We start from the raw sequence: 17,408 nt of genomic DNA, 5'->3' as shown, positions 1-17,408 counted from the left end.
TAGCACAGTTTTGTAGCCCCGTGGAGAACTACATCTCCTGTCCATGAGGCATGGTGGTTATTTCTCTATATTATGAATACAACAGTGTCTTACCTTAAGTACTTTGTGCTCTTTTGTTTCTATTTTTCTAAAGACTCTCTGGGGTTAAGAGGGTAAAGAAATTCAGCCCGTCTGGTCCCAGATTCCAACCATTCCAACCATGCTCTAACAAGTCCTCTAAAAGGATGCACGGAGCCTCAACAAATCCACATCTTTATAAAATAATAAAGCTTTCGGACATTTACTTTATTACCTTGAGGCTGTAGGCATCAAGAAAAAAAAAAGATATTCAGGCTAATTATGAAAGCTGATCTTTAATCTCCCCTCATTCAGGAGTACATAACTTTAAAGTTCAGAAAGCCATTCTTAACTTAGATGCCTTTAAAATAAATTAGCTTCAAAACATAATGGCCATGATGTCAATACCTCCAATCCAGAAATTAATAGTGCAGGTTTTGACTTGTATAATGATCGGCTCCCCGGTGAGATGACCAATGATTTAGTACCAAGTGAGCAGCCTGGGCGCTCATTTCAGACACCAACTCAGCCCTCACCGTTGCCACCAACGGTTGCACTGCATTCTTAGGTCCCCAACAGCAAAGTATGCGAGGTCACGCTAGAATGACACACGGACAGAGAGGCAAGCGGATTAGAGACTTAGTATTTTAAGAACTGACTTTGTTTGTTGTCCCTTAACTTTGTTTCTGTGAACTTGAATTCTCAATGGTGGCCCAAAGTTTTCTTGGAAATGAAAGCATTTGAGTGAGATGAGTAATCGTATTTTCCCTGGCACTTGGGTCATGATTACTTTCAACATGAACGCTCTCTTGAGTCGGTGTTGAAGATGTGTTTTTTAAAATCTTACAAGTGTGAGAGAGCATAATACCTTTGACCTGGGACTGACATGAACACAGGCTATAAACATCTTCAGTGTGCACTTGACATCTACAGAGAAAAAAGGTACGATCAAACTTAAAAGATGCACAATCGTAGCCGTCCCAGTGTTTTTAGTGTTCGGAATTCAACTCTGTTAATCCAAAGAATGAGTTTAATGCTTTTCAGGAGCAGTTAAATTTGACGGACCTATACACCATTCAGTTAAAGACTTCTACCTGAGCCACCTAAACAGGTGAAATTACCAAAGAAAAAATGTATCCTTCTCTGAGGGGTGAGGTTGCTTAGCTCAGTCCTCTGTTGTCATGTAGAATCCGGTGTTCATTACAGTGGAGTGAAACTTGAAATCTGTGGATAGCAATCTTCTCGGAACACTGTCAACATCTTCTAGATCTCTATGGGCCAGTGAAAGCCTGGTGTAGACAAACATCTGAGTGGCTATTGACAGGACTTGTGGATGAGGTCACCAATCCGCCCCATGGAAATAAATTCTACTAGGAGAATTTCCCAAAGTTGCCCTAATGGTTTCCTATAAAAGTCCAGGGGCTATGTTTTGTTTTGTATTATTTTTGCAAGAAATGAAGGCTTGGAGCCACATTTCATTCCTTATATTATAACCTTGAGGGAATATTCTCATTTTTTGCTCTTGGGATTTTAACTTATAAACTTAATGAATACATTGTAACTTCTGTAGATCTAATGGATGACCACTGAAGGAATGATTCTGTAGAGCTTTTAAAAATTTTACCCAGTAGATAGAGAACTAATTTAGAATAAATATATATCAGTGGACATAAAAGGATTTTTCCCTTCACGATAGACATATGTAAAGGAAATGGAGAATTCCATGGTTTTGAAATACCAGTTTTTTCTACACTAGTTGAAGGATTTTTGAGTTTGTGGAACATGAAATATTTGAACTTTCTAAAGAGAAAACTTTAAAAGGACCTGCGAAGATATTTAACTCTCAAAGGTAATGATCTCCATGAACCAGAACACAGTGCTTTTGTTTGAATATTATTAAGGGGAACAAAGATCAGCTAAATTCATATGTGACGGTTTAAATTCTATTTTGTGATTCTTTATTTTCATGTGGGCTTTGTCCCTTGTTTTTCCCAACTCTGCTTGAGAGAAAGTAGTTAAGAACAACACAACCTAGATTGTCAGGGAGAACCAGTAATGCAGGAGGTTTAAAAAACCAAAAGCTTTGAAGGATAATAATTGCTTCTACAGTGTGCAGAGGCTGTCGTATCTTCAGGAAAAAAATAAATTAAGAGCAGTGGTTTGTGTGGGTCTAATTGGGTGAGGTAATTTCTCGAGATGAGAAAAAAGATGAATCGTGCTGGCAGAGAGTATCACTCTAGACTGAAATTCTCCAAATAGTTCTTGTCAGGTTTTTCTCTAAGACTGCCATATAAGGTTTTCACCCTTTTACTCAAGTCCATGAAATTGACTGCATTAGCAAAACCCAGTTGTTGCTTCCAGACACATAGGAGTCTCTAGGATGGTCACTTCCGAGAACTAATCTTGGTTGCTCAGGGTTGTAAGGGAGCGCCCTGTCCAGCATGAATACCAGCATCTGGCCCCTGGAGGGCTGTCTTTACATTGAGGCTCAAAGACTACCCACCCACAAATTCATTCTCAGCAGGGGTGAAGAGAGAATTTACACTTCCCAGTATAAATAAGAAAAACAGATTGGATTGACAAAACACATTGGTGGGTTGAATTTAATCCATAGATTCCTGTATAAATATCAATCCGCACTTCATCCTTTTCCTCTTACCCACCGGCCACGGGCTGTGCTGGAACCTAAAACTAGAAAAACAGAACGTGTTGGGTAGGAGCAAATCAGAAACATAAATGGAAGCAACTTAGGGGGCAGAAAACAGAGGTTCTCATTCCTAGGTAGGAAAAAAGTGTTCAATTCTAATTTGAGTATATAATTTTGATCTGGATAAAGCCCCTATAAACCGAAGAATATTGAAATACCTCCTTTCTGTGACCTGTGAGATGGCTTGTCTTTATCCCATTCCTTGGGATTTTTTATTGGCCCGAGAGAAATTCTAAATGTGTATAAACTCCCCGATGTGTGCATGTTCCTTGGTCAGTGATCTGGGGTTGAGCGGGCCGTGGTTGGAGCCTACTCACAGTGCCCTGGGAAGGGAGCTCCCGGTTTTGAGGTTTCATACTCATCTGACCCTTCTTCCAACTAGCTGACCATTTGGGACAAGTCACATGAGCTCTTGGACTTAATTATTCTCATCTGTTAAATGTGTGGTCTAGATGATTTTTAAGATCCCTTTCAGGCCCCAGAGTCTATGTAAATGTTCGTAGTCCTCTGTATTGGCCACTGAAAACGCGATGGTCCTAAGGAGTCTCTGGGTATTCTTCAAGGTCATGTTAATTTCTTCCCACTCAGCTGGGTGGCAGAGTGGAAAGAGAGTGGGGACAAACATAAGTGGGATAATGATAGCAGAAGCAGATTTTATCTTAGCCAGAGAGTCCAAATTAAAGTCAAGTTTTTATCCTCAGACAGTCACCGCTGTAAGCTCTGGTCCCAGATTGCTTTTCCACACCTATGCATTATAGAAGCTTAAGAAACCAAATGCTGCATTTAACCCTGGCCTTCCGCATGCCGTCTTGCATGGCAGGAGGCAGGATAATCTTTTCCTTTTCTTGTTGTATTGCACATTTTAATAAATAACAGAGGGAGAGAGAGATCTGTGGAAGCAGTTAGGGGAGGGAAAGTTATCTGTGCTTGGATGAGGAATGAGGGGCATGGTCACCTCCTCAGAGGTGAAGTTGCTCGAGAGATAGTGTAAAATTGTTCTCGACCGTGTGCATTTGCCAAGGTAAAGGTCTTGTTACCACTCAGGCATCCGGGAGTAAAATTGCATCCAGATTCCACCTGTGCCATGTAGCAGACCCCGCCTCCTAATCTGATTTGGGACATTTTCCCACTGGCAGACTTTCAGTACGAAGTTCCAAAGTGTGTGAGTGATGGAGAGGATGGTACAGTATCCCTTTATAAAGCAGAGACCTGGGTGGCTCCATCGTTAAGGGTCTGCCTTCAGCTCAGGTTGTGATCCCAGGGTCCTGGGTCTGGCTCCCTGCTTGGTGGGAAGCCTGCTTCTCCCTCTCCAACTCTCCCTGCCTGTGCTCCCTCTCTCGCTGTGTCTCTGTCAAATAAATAAATAAAATCTTTAAAAAAAAAAAAAAAAGAAAGAAAGAAAGAAAAGAAAATAGTCTCCAAAGGGCTTCTTCCTATAGAAAGGCTCTATAGAAGGCTCTATGTTAATTAACTGGAATTAAAAATAAAACTTAAAAAAAGAAAAGAAAGACTCGGTGCCCTGGGCCAACCTCCTTTTCTCTAGGGTTTAGTCTTAATTTAACATGGGATTAGTCAAAACTCTGTGGGTCTAAGTTTTTTCATCTCTAAAGGGAGGGGGTAAAATGAAACTCTCTCAAGCTCTGCCTTCCATGGTTCTTACAGTTTTAGGTTATAAACCTCTGAAACTGTGTTGAGGGACCCATATTGGTGCAGGGGAAAACACAATCTTTTTTCTCTCTTCATTCCAGGTGCTCAGGCTGGGGCCCATAAATTTGCCTAACAAAAGCCAGACCCAACAGGAGGAAAATAAATAGGAGCTTATCAACTTGGGCATCACAGGTGGGAGCACTGAGTGAGGAGTAACTCAAAGGGGGTAGATTCACACAGCATTTTAGCAGAACAATATACTGGTAGAGAAGTGACAAGACAAAGGAGAAGGACTTAGAGCTTCCAGGGAAGGCAGATTGTGGGAAGGCAAATATGGGGAAATTCTTTCTTTTCTTTCTTTCTTTTTTTTTTTTTAATTTATTTATCTTAGAAAGAGAGAGAATGCGTGCACATGCATGTAATGGAAAGGGGCAGAGGGAGAGGGAGAGAGTCTTAAGCAAACTCTGTACTGAGTGTGGAGCCCAGAGCCCAAAGCTGGACATGGGGCTCCATCTCACGACCCTGAGATCATGACCCTGAGATCACCACCTGAACAGAAACCAAGAGTAGGATGCTTAATTGGCTTTGCCACCCAGGCACCCCTGTACTGAGAATTTCACAGAAAGTAAAGGCTAATTTTGGCAAGATCTGTTATCGATTTCTCTCATGCTAGAAAGGTCTCCAGTTGTTCCTTGCCGCCAATTGCTGTCCTTCTTGGTAGAAAGTGGAGGGAGGGACATTTTAACACATTTATGTCCAACTTTTGGCAAATAAGGAATGCTAGAGAGCTTTTCTTTTCTTTTTTTTAAATTTGATTTAATTTTTTTTCAGTGTTCCACGATTAATTGTTTATGCACCACACCCAGTGCTCCATGCAATCCATGTCCTCCTTAATACCCAACACCAGGCTCACCCAACCTCCCACCTCCCTCCCCTCCAAAACCCTCAACTTGTTTCTCAGAGTCCACAGTCTCTCCTGGTTCATCTCCCCCTCCAATTTCCCCCAATTCACTTTTCCTTTCCTTCTCCCAATATCCTCTGTGTTATTCTTTATGCTCCACAAGTAAGTGAAACCATAAGATCATTGACTCTCTCTGGCTAGACTTATATCACTCAGCATAATCTCTTCCAGTTCAGTCCATGTTGATACAAAAGTTGGGTATTTATCCTTTCTGACAGAGGCATAATATTCCATTGTATATATGGACCATATCTTCTTTATCCATTTATTTGTTGAAGGACATCTTGGCTCTTTCCACAGTTTGGCAACTGTGGCCATTGCTGCTATGAACATTGGGGTAAAGATGGCCCTTCTTTTCACTACATCTTTGGGGTAAATACCCAGTAGTGCAATTGCAGGGTCATAGGGTAGCTCTATTTTTAATTTCCTAAAGAATCTCTACTCTTGCATTCCTACCAACAGTGTAAAAGGGCTCCTCTTTAGAGAGCTTTTCCTATATCTACTTCTCAGTTGTCCTCAACTCAAAATAATCCTCATGCTGAAGTGACACCTTTTGGGGTGGCATAGTCTGCTACCCTTGTAGGCATAGTCACATAACCCTTTGGGGGCCTTGGTTATTCTAAGAGAACTCAGATATCTCCATGCCCACATGAGGCTGAATCTCAGTGTAGAATTCTCCTGGCCTGGACCAAAACTAAAGTGAAACAAGGGATGTACTCAGATGCAAAATTCAAGGTGCTCCCCAAAAATGCAATTGTCAAGTTAGATATTTCTTTAAAGATTTTTGAAAATTTATTTATTTGTGTGTGTGAGAGAGAGGGCAGAACAAGTAAGAGAGACCACAAAGGGGGGTAGGCAGAGGGAGAGGGGGAAGCAGGCTCCCCACTGAGCAGAGAGCCTGATACGGGGCTCAGTTCCAGGACCCTGAGATCATGATTTGAGCTGATGGCAGACGCTTAACTGACTAAGCCACCCAGGCACCCTGACGATAGTGTTTTAATGCAGTATTTTTATTTTTATTTTTTTTAAGATTTTATTTATTTATTTGAAAGACGGAGATCACAAGTAGGCAGAGAGGCAGGCAGAGAGAGAGAGAGGGAAGCAGGCTTCCTGCGGAGCAGGGAGCCCGATGCGGGGCTCGATCCCAGGACCCTGAGATCATGACCTGAGCCAAAGGCAGCAGCCCAAACCACTGAGCCACCCAGGCGCCCCTAATGCAGTATTTTTAAAAATCAAAATGAATGCCCAAATCCATGATGCACTAGATAACAAAATTTTGGATATAGGATCAGTAATAACCTTGAGTCATATTGGAGTCTGAGACAAGATAAAAAGTCAGCAATACTGATTTTGTTGATCAAGAATTCTTTTGCATTCATTTTGATTTTTTAAAATATCACATTAGATTCATCTTGATAATTGTGTTTTGGGGGAAACTGTTTAATTTTGTGCCTGAAATGACTGCCTCACTTCCCACACCCTCAACCCCCACCATTTGGATACCAACTGTGTAAATGATTTAGTTGGCAAATATCCTCCAAGGCCAGTGACTTTGCATCCAGCATAAATTTCATCCAGGTCTTGGATCCCACTTTCCAGTTGAACTTGACAGTTGTACCAAATTTTGTGCAGTAGAAAGGCAAGTGTGTGTGTGTTGGAGAGTGGCTCGGAGCAGGGGTTATGGTGGAAATCCATGCTCACTAAATAGTGTATGCATGGGTCTAATAAACCAATCATTTTGATTGAATTGAAATGTTTTTAATTTGGTTGACGTTTTTCACTGAACTGGTTTATGGTTTTATGAAAATGAGTGAGTTTGGTGACAGTGTTTACATTTATACTTATATTTGTATTTATTATAGGCTATAAATGGGTGCAGCAATTGTTAATTATACTACATATATGAAAGAGTATGAATTTATTTGGCTATACTACTGTCCAGGAAACTGAGGGTTTCATTTATCATTCACTCTTTCAGCAAGAGATTGGGTGGGAAATGGGAGTCCCTTTACCCAACCATACTCAGCACTGAGTAAAATAAACAAAACATATTTATCCACATTGTCTGCAAGGGACAATCTTTCCTTTTATGAAAGAAAGAAAATCTCCTTTAAAAAAAAAAAACCCTCAGTTCAACATTACTGACATTTCAAAGAATTTATTACAAGCATTTGAGATCCAGGAGGAACAACAAAGTTTATATTGCTTTGAGAGTGGCAGGGGGGAAATTAGTTTACAAAGAATATACTTATACAGTGCAGTGCTTCTTTGTCATTGTCTAGATTTACCATTTCTGGGTAGTGCTGTGTAGATTAGTCAAATCATGTAGAAAAGGGTTTAACAAAGCAGACAGCATGTTCACCCACTGACTACGGAAGCTCACGTCAAGTAGCGATAGATAGGAGGGGTGCCAGATTCAGAGAGGTGGAGAGATTATTGCTGCATTCGGACATGGCAAGTTACAACCTCCCCAGGGAAGCAGCCCACTCTGAGCATCACAGCGGGCAGATCCGTGGCTCATCGGCAGCGAGTGCAGCTCTGAGGCTGGAGCCGCACACGACGTCCAGTCCCATCGCCGTCTGTCGGATGGGGCTGATAAGCGAATCTCAAAGTCTAGTTCAGAATATTTCTAAGCCATTTTGCCTCCAGGTGCATAGATGCAGGTTTTAGTGGCAATTTGAGATGTCCCAAATGGGCTGGCTGGCTCCTCACTCCGAATGAGCAAAATACAGCCAGTATTTATGCTAACGTAATACCGTCTTCTTGGGGCTTGCCTGATCAAGCGTTATTCCTTGTGTTTGAGCCTCAGTTCACTTCCCACAGGTTTGGGATATATTTTCCACGGACTTTTAAATTGATTTTCACAGTATAGACTTGCAAGTGAATATTCTCCAGGTTGTGGAGGAAGCACTTCTCTCATGATTTGCAAACATTTAGGGAGTGTTTGGGTGTGTTTACATCTATGGTGTGTTTGGGGGCCCCAGGGAAGGTTTGCAGAACAGACAGTGTGGTGCCATAGAGGACGTGGGTCTTTAGAAGCAGACAGACTTGAACTTGAATGAATGCCGGCTCTGCTGGGCACTCGGGTGAGGTCTGCCCATCCTTAGCCTCGATCTCCTCCTTGGCTGGAGGGATGATGACAGGGTAAATGAGATGACTTACATGAGGGTCTCTGATAGATAACAGGTACTGAAAAAATACCAGTATCCTGCCTGCCTTCTTTCCTTTCTTGGCTACCAATACTACCATCTGAGAAGGGGGAAAAAAAGACTACTTGAAGTTGAATAAAAAGCGAATATTCATGGGAATACAAAAGTCTACATGTCCACAATAGAATCATGCACAGCACACCACCAAAAAACCCATCTAAGCTAACATGAGGCTAATAAGTTTTGCAGAGTCCAGCTGGAGAGGCAAGGAGGATTTCTGAGGAGGGGAACACGGCAGAGCGGGGCTGGGCATACACAGCAAAGGCGAGTCTGCACAAAGGCCTTGGAGAAGGTGGGGAGCAAGAACAAATTGTAGCCATGCACTCCTGGAATCTTAAAGAATTAGCACTTCAACCCATAGAATGTCAGATTCTCCACCAATGTTATTAAGATCCCAAAATTATTTTTTTCCTTCTAAATTCCCAAAGTTGTGGGTTTTTAATATGTGGTGAACAGGAAGAATCTTGGTAATCTGGATTCTGCCACTGACTGACCATGGACAAGTTGCCTAATCTCAGGGCCTCCATTGTGTCACTTAGTATATGAAAACTTTGTATTAGATGATCTTACAGCCCTTTCCAGCTCCACATTCTGTTTATGAAATAACACAAATAAGGTGGTTTGAATTCCATGGAAAGAAAGAGCAATGTATGTACCACATCATAACCCAGAACAGGTATGCAATATTCCAGAAAGACTCCTGATAATATGTGGCCAGTATTTGCAGTGTGTTTTGAAATTTACAAAGTGCATTTTATAGACAGTATTTCATGCAGTGGTCTCTTGGAATAACCATTATCATTTATGGGCTCTATCTATGTATCTTTATACTTTCTGAGTACTTTGGCCTCCCCTTTCCTCCTCACAAGAGCCTGAATCTTCAGTTCAGATACAGGGAAGCAGACTGTCAGAAAGCTGAAGGGACTTTCTCAACATTATTGGCAAACCTCAAAGCATCTCTGTTTATATTTTACTGCCTCTGCTATTATTCATTTGGGTTGTTGGTGAGTTATATATTCTTATCCCCTTATTTGGCTGTCAGCATTTTCTAATGTCAGCATTCCCAAAGTGTCATCCCTAAAACACCAAGGCCAAAGAAATTGCATGACAACAGATTTCATGGTAGTTAAGGAGATGACAGATAGATGGACGGAAGGGTGGATGAATGGATGGATGGATGGACAGAGAGAGAAAGACAGGAAGATACCACACACTGCATGCCACTCCTAAATATTTCTCAATGACTAGTAAGACACTAAATGCTAAAACACGTCCTGCAGTAGAGATGTCTAGACAAATTATTTAACCAAGAAATTCTCAAACTTATGTAACCGCTGAACCTCTTTTTTTCACATAACACTAATATCCCATGAAAAAAATCCCTCAACAACTACTGTAAGCCTTCCTTCTCTAATTATCACAGCCGCATCCACACAACTAAAATAATCTTGCATTTTCTTACCTAGAACATTGTGCAAAAATCCACAGACCAAATCCTATAGCCTGGACAGTTGAGAAAACAAAGTATAGAAAAGTGGGGAAAGAGCAAAGAAAAAATTCAAAACCAAAGTAAGAGGAGGGAAAGCTAAAACCAAGCATGGTCCTTATAGTTGGCAATAAAAAAAAAAAAAAAACCACTGGGTCGAAAAATTAAGGGAAGGTCTGCTTGGGCTGCCCCTCATGGCAGCTGAGGTATTGGAGAGCTTCTCCTCCAGCTGGGCTCCCCCATTTCCTCTTCTTCACTGCCTATTGTTCCTCGTTTTCGCACAGCACTGCACCTGGAGTCATGCCTACCATGCCAGGGCAAGGAGAAGTGACAGCAGGGGACCCTGGGACCCCATGGCCCCTGGCAACCCTGTGGAATCAACAGGGCAGAGAGAGCATGCTCTCTCCCCACGACACCCCCACCCTCCTGCCTTTTGACTGCTGGTCAGGACGTTTTCCCAATACCCTGACAACCACCTTCTCAACTCCCGGGTTTAAGAGTGATTGGAATCCAAGCAACAGGTCAAGTCAGTTTGGCATACAGGCGTCTAGAGTACCGGATCTCAGTACTCTCTGTCTGTGGGGCACTGTCTCTCAGCGGTAATGCTCCCATCCTGACTCTTTTCTTGTTTCCTATTTGAAAAGAGAGAGTTAGTGCCTCGGAGACACTGGTGTTTTCCTTCTCTTTCATCCTCCTCTGTGGAGAACTAAATTGGGCATTCTGGCTTCCGTACGGAGATAAGCCATAGAAAAGTGCCATGTTGAGAATCTCTTCTTTCATGTGTAAGAGGAATCCACATGGCAAAGGTTCGGGTGCTCCTTAGGGTGGCCGTCCACCGGCAGGGCATTTCCCAGACCTTGGCCCCTCGGTGGGGATGCCTGTGAGGACAGAGATGAACGCAGTGGTTGGGAGAGCTCCCTGCATGTAGATGCTGATGGCTTTCTTTTGGGAACGAGTGGCTCTCATCTGAAAGCCCAGTTGGGCTCTGATCAATGCAACTTTCCAGCCCGACACATTTTGCCTGAACTGTCATTTCACTGGGATCAACCATCACTTAGTTTTCTACACCAGAAGAAATGGAACTGTCATAAAAGAGAAGTCAAGTCAGGGAGCTCCTTCTTTTCTCAGCTGGGCTCCATATCCTCCCTGAGGCTGGCCGCTCTTTCCAGAGTTGAGCTCTCTGTCGTTGCATTGTGAGGTTATGAATGTGGCATTTAAAGAGAACAAAGCAATGTTGAAGAGTTCAGAGAGGAGAAGATTTCAGAGAAACCCTCTCACTTCCCCCAAAGAAAGCTCTCTTGAGTCTGGTTGTCTTGGAAACTTGTATGTTGTTAAATCAGAGGGAAAGTCAGTCATCTTACGGTGCCTCTGTCTGAGGTTTTAAAAATTAACATTCCTTAGTGTAATTACCACCTTCAGTATCTTGCACACTATGGAAAGAATTTGACCAATCTAGCGCTAGAAAACCAAATTGTCCTTGGAACCAACCTGGACAAGGCAGAAAGTTATTAAAGGCAGAAAGTAAATATGGGGTATTTTCCAAGCTTCCCCAGTGTAAATATCACCATGAATACATTTTAAGCATCTTTAAGGCACAACGTGCATACCATTTTCATTACTACTGGGTTTCCTTAAGTGATAGAGGAGGTATCTTCATACCGGAAAGGCAGACCTCCATGTATCAGATATTTTCAGGGCCATAGGGCCCCATTAACTCACTGCCTTGTCTGACCCCTCTCCTTCCTCTTGGTCACACAAGCAATATTATCTCCAAATAGCTGTGGCCATGCCCACACTGTATTTTGTTCATTTCTTTGTATTTTGTTCAGTTCTTTTACACACTCAAGGGCAGTGGTTCCCAGCATTAGCTGCACCTTGGGAATCCCCTGTGGGGACTTTTTTCTTCAATGCCAACACCTGGGCGAACCCAAGTGGGGTAAAGCATGGGCATCAGCATTCTTAAAGCAGCCCAAATGATTCCAACTTGGAGCAAGGGTTAAGGACAACTACCTGTTGTCTTGTAAATAGGCTCCTAATTATTCATTACTAAAAAGCAAATTCCTACCTTTTATTCATACAAAATGCCTTTTACATGAAATGCCCATTGCAGGAGTTGGTGCTAACTTTACTTCTATGATATAATAAAACTAGCTCTTCATTTCTAAGAAGATGGAGCCAGTGTTACTTCAACCCTCTCCCTCCCCAGGTTCACAGCCCATCAGGAAATGAAAACAGCCATAAATGTACTTTGTTATCCACTGGAGTCTCTCCCAGACTCTGAAGTTGGGGTATTAGCCAATATTTGCAGAAGAATCTCACACCTTGTGATTCACCTCTGACACTCAAAATAGGAGAAATAAATAATCTTTTAACACCCTCTTGTTCCAAACAAGAACTATCTGCGACTGGCTGGGAGTTTATTAGATGTCCAGACTGCTGCTAGGTGATGTCTCATCCAATCTATACCTGGGCTTCTCAAGCGTTTCTTTGCATATGAATTCCCCTAGGACCTTGATAAATGTAGACTCAGATTCAGTAGCTCTGGGTTAGAAGGCCCACCCCAAATTCTGCATTTCTAACCAGCTCAGGTGAGGCTGATGCACCTGGCCCTCTGCCCACATTTGGAGTAGCAAAGCTCAATGAAACTTATATGTCCCAACTGCTCTCTTCATGGCCAGAAGTTAGAAGTAAGGACCTTTAAGAGGCAAGATTCAAACCAAAGTCTGTCTGACATAAGACCTTGTCTACTATGTTCAACTGCCTCTTTTTAGTCTTTTTTTTTTCCATTGTGGATGTCCATCTGTTTGAAAAGATCTCATTTAAATCCATAATGATCTCACTTGCAGATAAAGATGGAGGTAATTGCACAATTAGAAGAAAGGCTCTCTCCATCCCCTCTTTGGTCTGTCTTATAGCTCCTGATCTCAGTTTCAATCTCATCATTGCTCGTGAACAGAAACTCTGAAGTTAGGGACGAGGGTACAGCCTCACATTCTTCTCTTTATTTGGTATATCTACTAGTTTCTGTTGGAACCTTTTCTACCCAACTGAAACTGAAGTACAAAGAGATTGAAATGCTCTGTGACCACCAAAAAATCAGAGCTGTAAAGTTGGTGGGTCTCATTCCAATTTTTAGGCCCAAGATCGCCTGGCTATATGACTGGGAAGCTCACCCCTTCTTATATCCCCACCATCTGTCATACAGCCACAGAATTGCACCTGAGACTCTGTTTCAGTGGGGGGGGGGGGGGGGCAAGGGAGTCTTCTACACCATCATTTCAATACACTTTTTCAAGAGCAAAAGCCAAAATCAATGTAAAATGGTATCAAAATCATCCTCTAGATGTAGAAGCCATACAGAGTCAGAACATAGTTCTTTTTCCCTGAAGTTCGTTCCAATAGTGTGTTTTGTGAAAGCTCCTTCCAGTCTTCATCAGGAGTGTGGGAGCAGGGTACACAGTGACATGACATTCACATCGAGCACTGTCTCTCCAGTCACATCTACTTTCCAAAATGGCTGTTTCCATAAGAATGGAGAATTTGCTGTGTAATCATCAGGAGGAGTGCCATCATGGTGAAGTGATGTATTCTTCATAAAATGCAAGAGAAGTCTTCAAGAACATCCACCCGCTCGAGGTTCTTAGCACATCATTTTGGACTTCCTGTAAGTGGACACGTAAACCCAGTAGCCCAGGCAAATCCTTACCACTCACCCAGTGTCTGCCTCTACCAGGTTGGACAGGCGGGTCTTGCTGATTAAATGGCTTTAGGGAAAAAATAATCTCATTAACATCGTCATTTTCAAGGAACAGAAGAAACCTAACAGAACTTGTGCAAATATTAGTCGCTAGCCTTAGGATACACACATGAATGCATGGATTGACTTAAAAGAAAACAAACAGGGGAAATAAGCTCTTAACCCATGCCCACCCAGGCCCAGTATGTGGATGGATGTGTATTTGCGTTAAAGCATTAGACTGTATGCATATTACGTGGACCATTTTTTTTTCTTTCTGAACAGTAAACACCTTTTTTACATGACCAGCGATAGGAGGGAGGAAAATTTATTTGTCTTTCCAGCTTTGATTTTCCTCAGCAAGAACTCTAGCTCCTTGCCCTCTAGCGCGGGTCCATCTACTCTTGGAGAGTGCGCGGGAGAAACTCACCCTGCTGGAAACGTTCCTCCAGAAGACTGCTGATCTAGGCATTCTTTTGCCTTTCCACATATTTCTTACAAATTTTCTTTGATTGTTTTTTGTTTAGAATCTCTTCCTCCTGGGCAGTCAGGGTGGCCCCCTTCTTGCAGCCCAGAGGCAGTGCGTAGTGGGACTCCTACCACCATCAGAGCGGGGCACTTTCCTTGCGCACAATATTGTTCGTCACTGGTACGGACTAGTTCCTTGTCAGCATTGTAGACAACAACCCTCAGAGCCCCCGGGGATGTCCCCAACGTCCACCCTCAAGGCACAGGGCTTTTTCTGGCCTCCCTGAAAGCAGACGATGTGTATTTGGGCTGCAAGCCCCCATCATAATGTTGGCACTGAGGCTTCCCAGCTCATACTTCGTTTCTCATGGTAGGGCTTTCTCCTGTCCTCTGTCTTGTTCTGAAAGAAGCCCTTCACTCTTGGCGTTTGCTGCAAAAGACCTGTCACGTAGGCTTTCCAGTCTTCCTACATTACATGTATGTGCGTTCCACATCTGTGTGTATATATAACTGCGTTTATTCAATGTATACACTGGCACATATTTACTTAATTTTTTTTTTTTTTTTTGAACACCAACTCAGGGATTCTGTAGAGTGTCCACTTACAGGGTTATCCATGTAGTCTGGGCAGATCAGCCAAGTGTGAGCCCAAGGGGAGAAATGACATTGTCTGCGGTCTTCCTTTCTTTCCTCTTCTGCGTGGGACATTTTGGAGAGAATGACTAAGCAGTGCCAGAGATTATGAATTTGCTTAAGTGTGAATGGCTGATTGCCACGTGTGGTGCCGGCCCTCCCCGAAGGTGATTGACTGGGGCTTCAGGTCTTCACACTCGATGCCTGGATTTGACTCGGAAAGTCTGCCAAGTCTTTTACTCGGAAATTTATCTTAATTAGATCTGAAAGACCTGCCACAGCAGAATAGTCACACCGATTAAAATGAAAAACAGGAGAAATTACTGATCAAATTAATCATAATGTCGGGTTACAGCTGTAGGTCTGATGTAATTTGCCACTCCAGTGAGTTACATCGGCCCGGCCCGGGAAAGGGAGCTGGCTTTACGCTGATCCGTAACACCCGCCCGCTCCAGGCACCCGGGCAGGAGGCTGATTCCATTCATTTTCCGGGCTGCCTCTGACCTCCCTGCTGCAACTAGAAACAAATCAGGCACCAAACAAATGGGGGTGGGGGGGGGCGGTGAGTGGGGAGGTAAGCCAGAAATGTTCTCTTATCCAAGTGATTGTACTCTTTCAACATGGTGAGCTTTTAAAAGTTAGCGGCGGGGCAGGCTGGGGGGGCTTTGTATCTAGTTGGGATTTTTGCTCTGGCTTTTTCCACTTAACCTCATCTTAGCTTCCCTTGCGGTGACCTGACATTGATTAGAGGCAGAACGGGAATCAAAAGGTCATAGGACAAAATCTTTGGCTCTAAGCAATGAGAAAATAGGCCTTTAGAAAAATCTCCTTGCCAACAGGGCTCTACAACTAGGGCGTGGATAGAACTAAAGTGTCCCAACAGAAGGGGCAGAAACCTCAGCTGTAAGAGCTGATTGTCCCCCAAGAGGGTGTGGTCCTGGAATACTAATTTTTAAATAAACACCACTTTATACCATGTGTTGTGTTAGGGTGGGGCAGGGGAGAGAAGTAGGTGAACAGGTGGCTGTGCACTAACTTTTTTAAGAAAACAATTCAGAGTCCAGATTCTTTTCAACAGGAGCCTTGACACTGAGCAGTAATTCATTCAGTATTTACAAAATACATTGCCCTATTAGCAATGCAGAGAAGGCGCCCTAAAGGACATCCCAGTCTAGACTTTCCATTGGAAGACCTCAGAAGTTAGAGTTTAGGAGCAATGTAGAACTTTTCTCCAACCAGGTCTGCTTTATCGGGGAACTATAGATGCCTCGCCTGGGGAGAGCCATTTTATAACAGAGGTGACAGGAAGGTATAGAGAAAGGAAGCTTCCTTCCCAATCAACGGGGATTAAATTTGTTTGGGGCACCACGTTCTTCCTCTTTGACCTTACGATGGTGGCCCAAATCCCATCCATGAATCCCTATACCAGATGCTTATACTTTTCCATCCCCAGTGTGAAAAGGCCCTCGTCCTATCTTCATACCACCAGTAATAAATTGGGTAAATTTTGTAAACGAGGGAGCTAGGCAGTCACAGAAGACAATGGTGGCCTTGGCGCTCAAGAGACTCTGCTTCCTGCACCTTCCTTTGGATCTTTATGAAGATTTAGGTGGGACGACATGCCCAGATTGGGGGAGGATATAATAACCACACTTGGCATGGTTATTACATGGGCTTAGTATCTGGTTCGTAACCAACATTTTTAAAGAAAATAATAAAAGAGAATAGAAAATAACAAGACATCCTATCACAAGTAGTAAAGCTACATGTTTTTCTTGAGGCTCCTATTTGAAGTATATACATAGAGATAAATGTATATAGTTCCAGATAGAGATACATATAGAGAGAGATTTGTCCATATACGTTTGAGTGTATTTTCTATGTATGAATGTGTTAGATTGAGTTGTCAAGTGTATTTCTTACCATGAAGCAAGGTCAGAAGAATTTGAAGAACGCTGTCCTGAAAAATTGAGCTCTTCAGGGAGGCCAAGGTGGGAATTCCTATTTTTTTTAATTTTTTATTTTTTATAAACATCTATTTTTATCCCCAGGGGTACAGGTCTGTGAATCACCAGGTTTACAGACTTCACAGCACTCACCAAAGCACATACCCTCCCCAATGTCCATAACCCCACCCCCCTTCTCCCAACCACCCTCCCCCCAGCAACCCTCAGTTTATTTTGTGAGATTAAGAGTCACTCATGGTTTGTCTTCCTCCCAATCCCATCTTGTTTCATTGATTCTTCTCCTACCCACTTAAGCCCCCATGTTGCATCACCACTTCCTCATATCAGGGAGATCATATGATAGTTGTCTTTCTCTGCTTGACTTATTTCGCTAAGCATGATACGCTCTAGTTCCATCCATGTTGTCACAAATGGCAAGATTTCATTTCTTTTGATGGCTGCATAGTATTCCATTGTGTATATACACCACATCTTCTTGATCCATTCATCTGTTGATGGACATCTAGGTTCTTTCCATAGTTTGGCTATTGTGGACAT

The 17,408-nt window shown here is 42.7% G+C and overlaps 1 protein-coding gene across 1 annotated transcript in view; it reads left to right on the top strand.

The window, feature by feature from the left end:
• Nucleotides 1–17,408, top strand: part of POU6F2 (POU class 6 homeobox 2) — a 369,574-nt gene that overhangs the window by 249,611 nt on the left and 102,555 nt on the right. The window lies entirely within an intron of this gene.

Source organism: Mustela nivalis (assembly GCF_964662115.1).
Source record: "Mustela nivalis genome assembly, chromosome: 12".
NCBI classification, from domain to species: domain Eukaryota; kingdom Metazoa; phylum Chordata; class Mammalia; order Carnivora; family Mustelidae; genus Mustela; species Mustela nivalis.
This window is presented reverse-complemented; position numbering and strand designations above follow the sequence as displayed.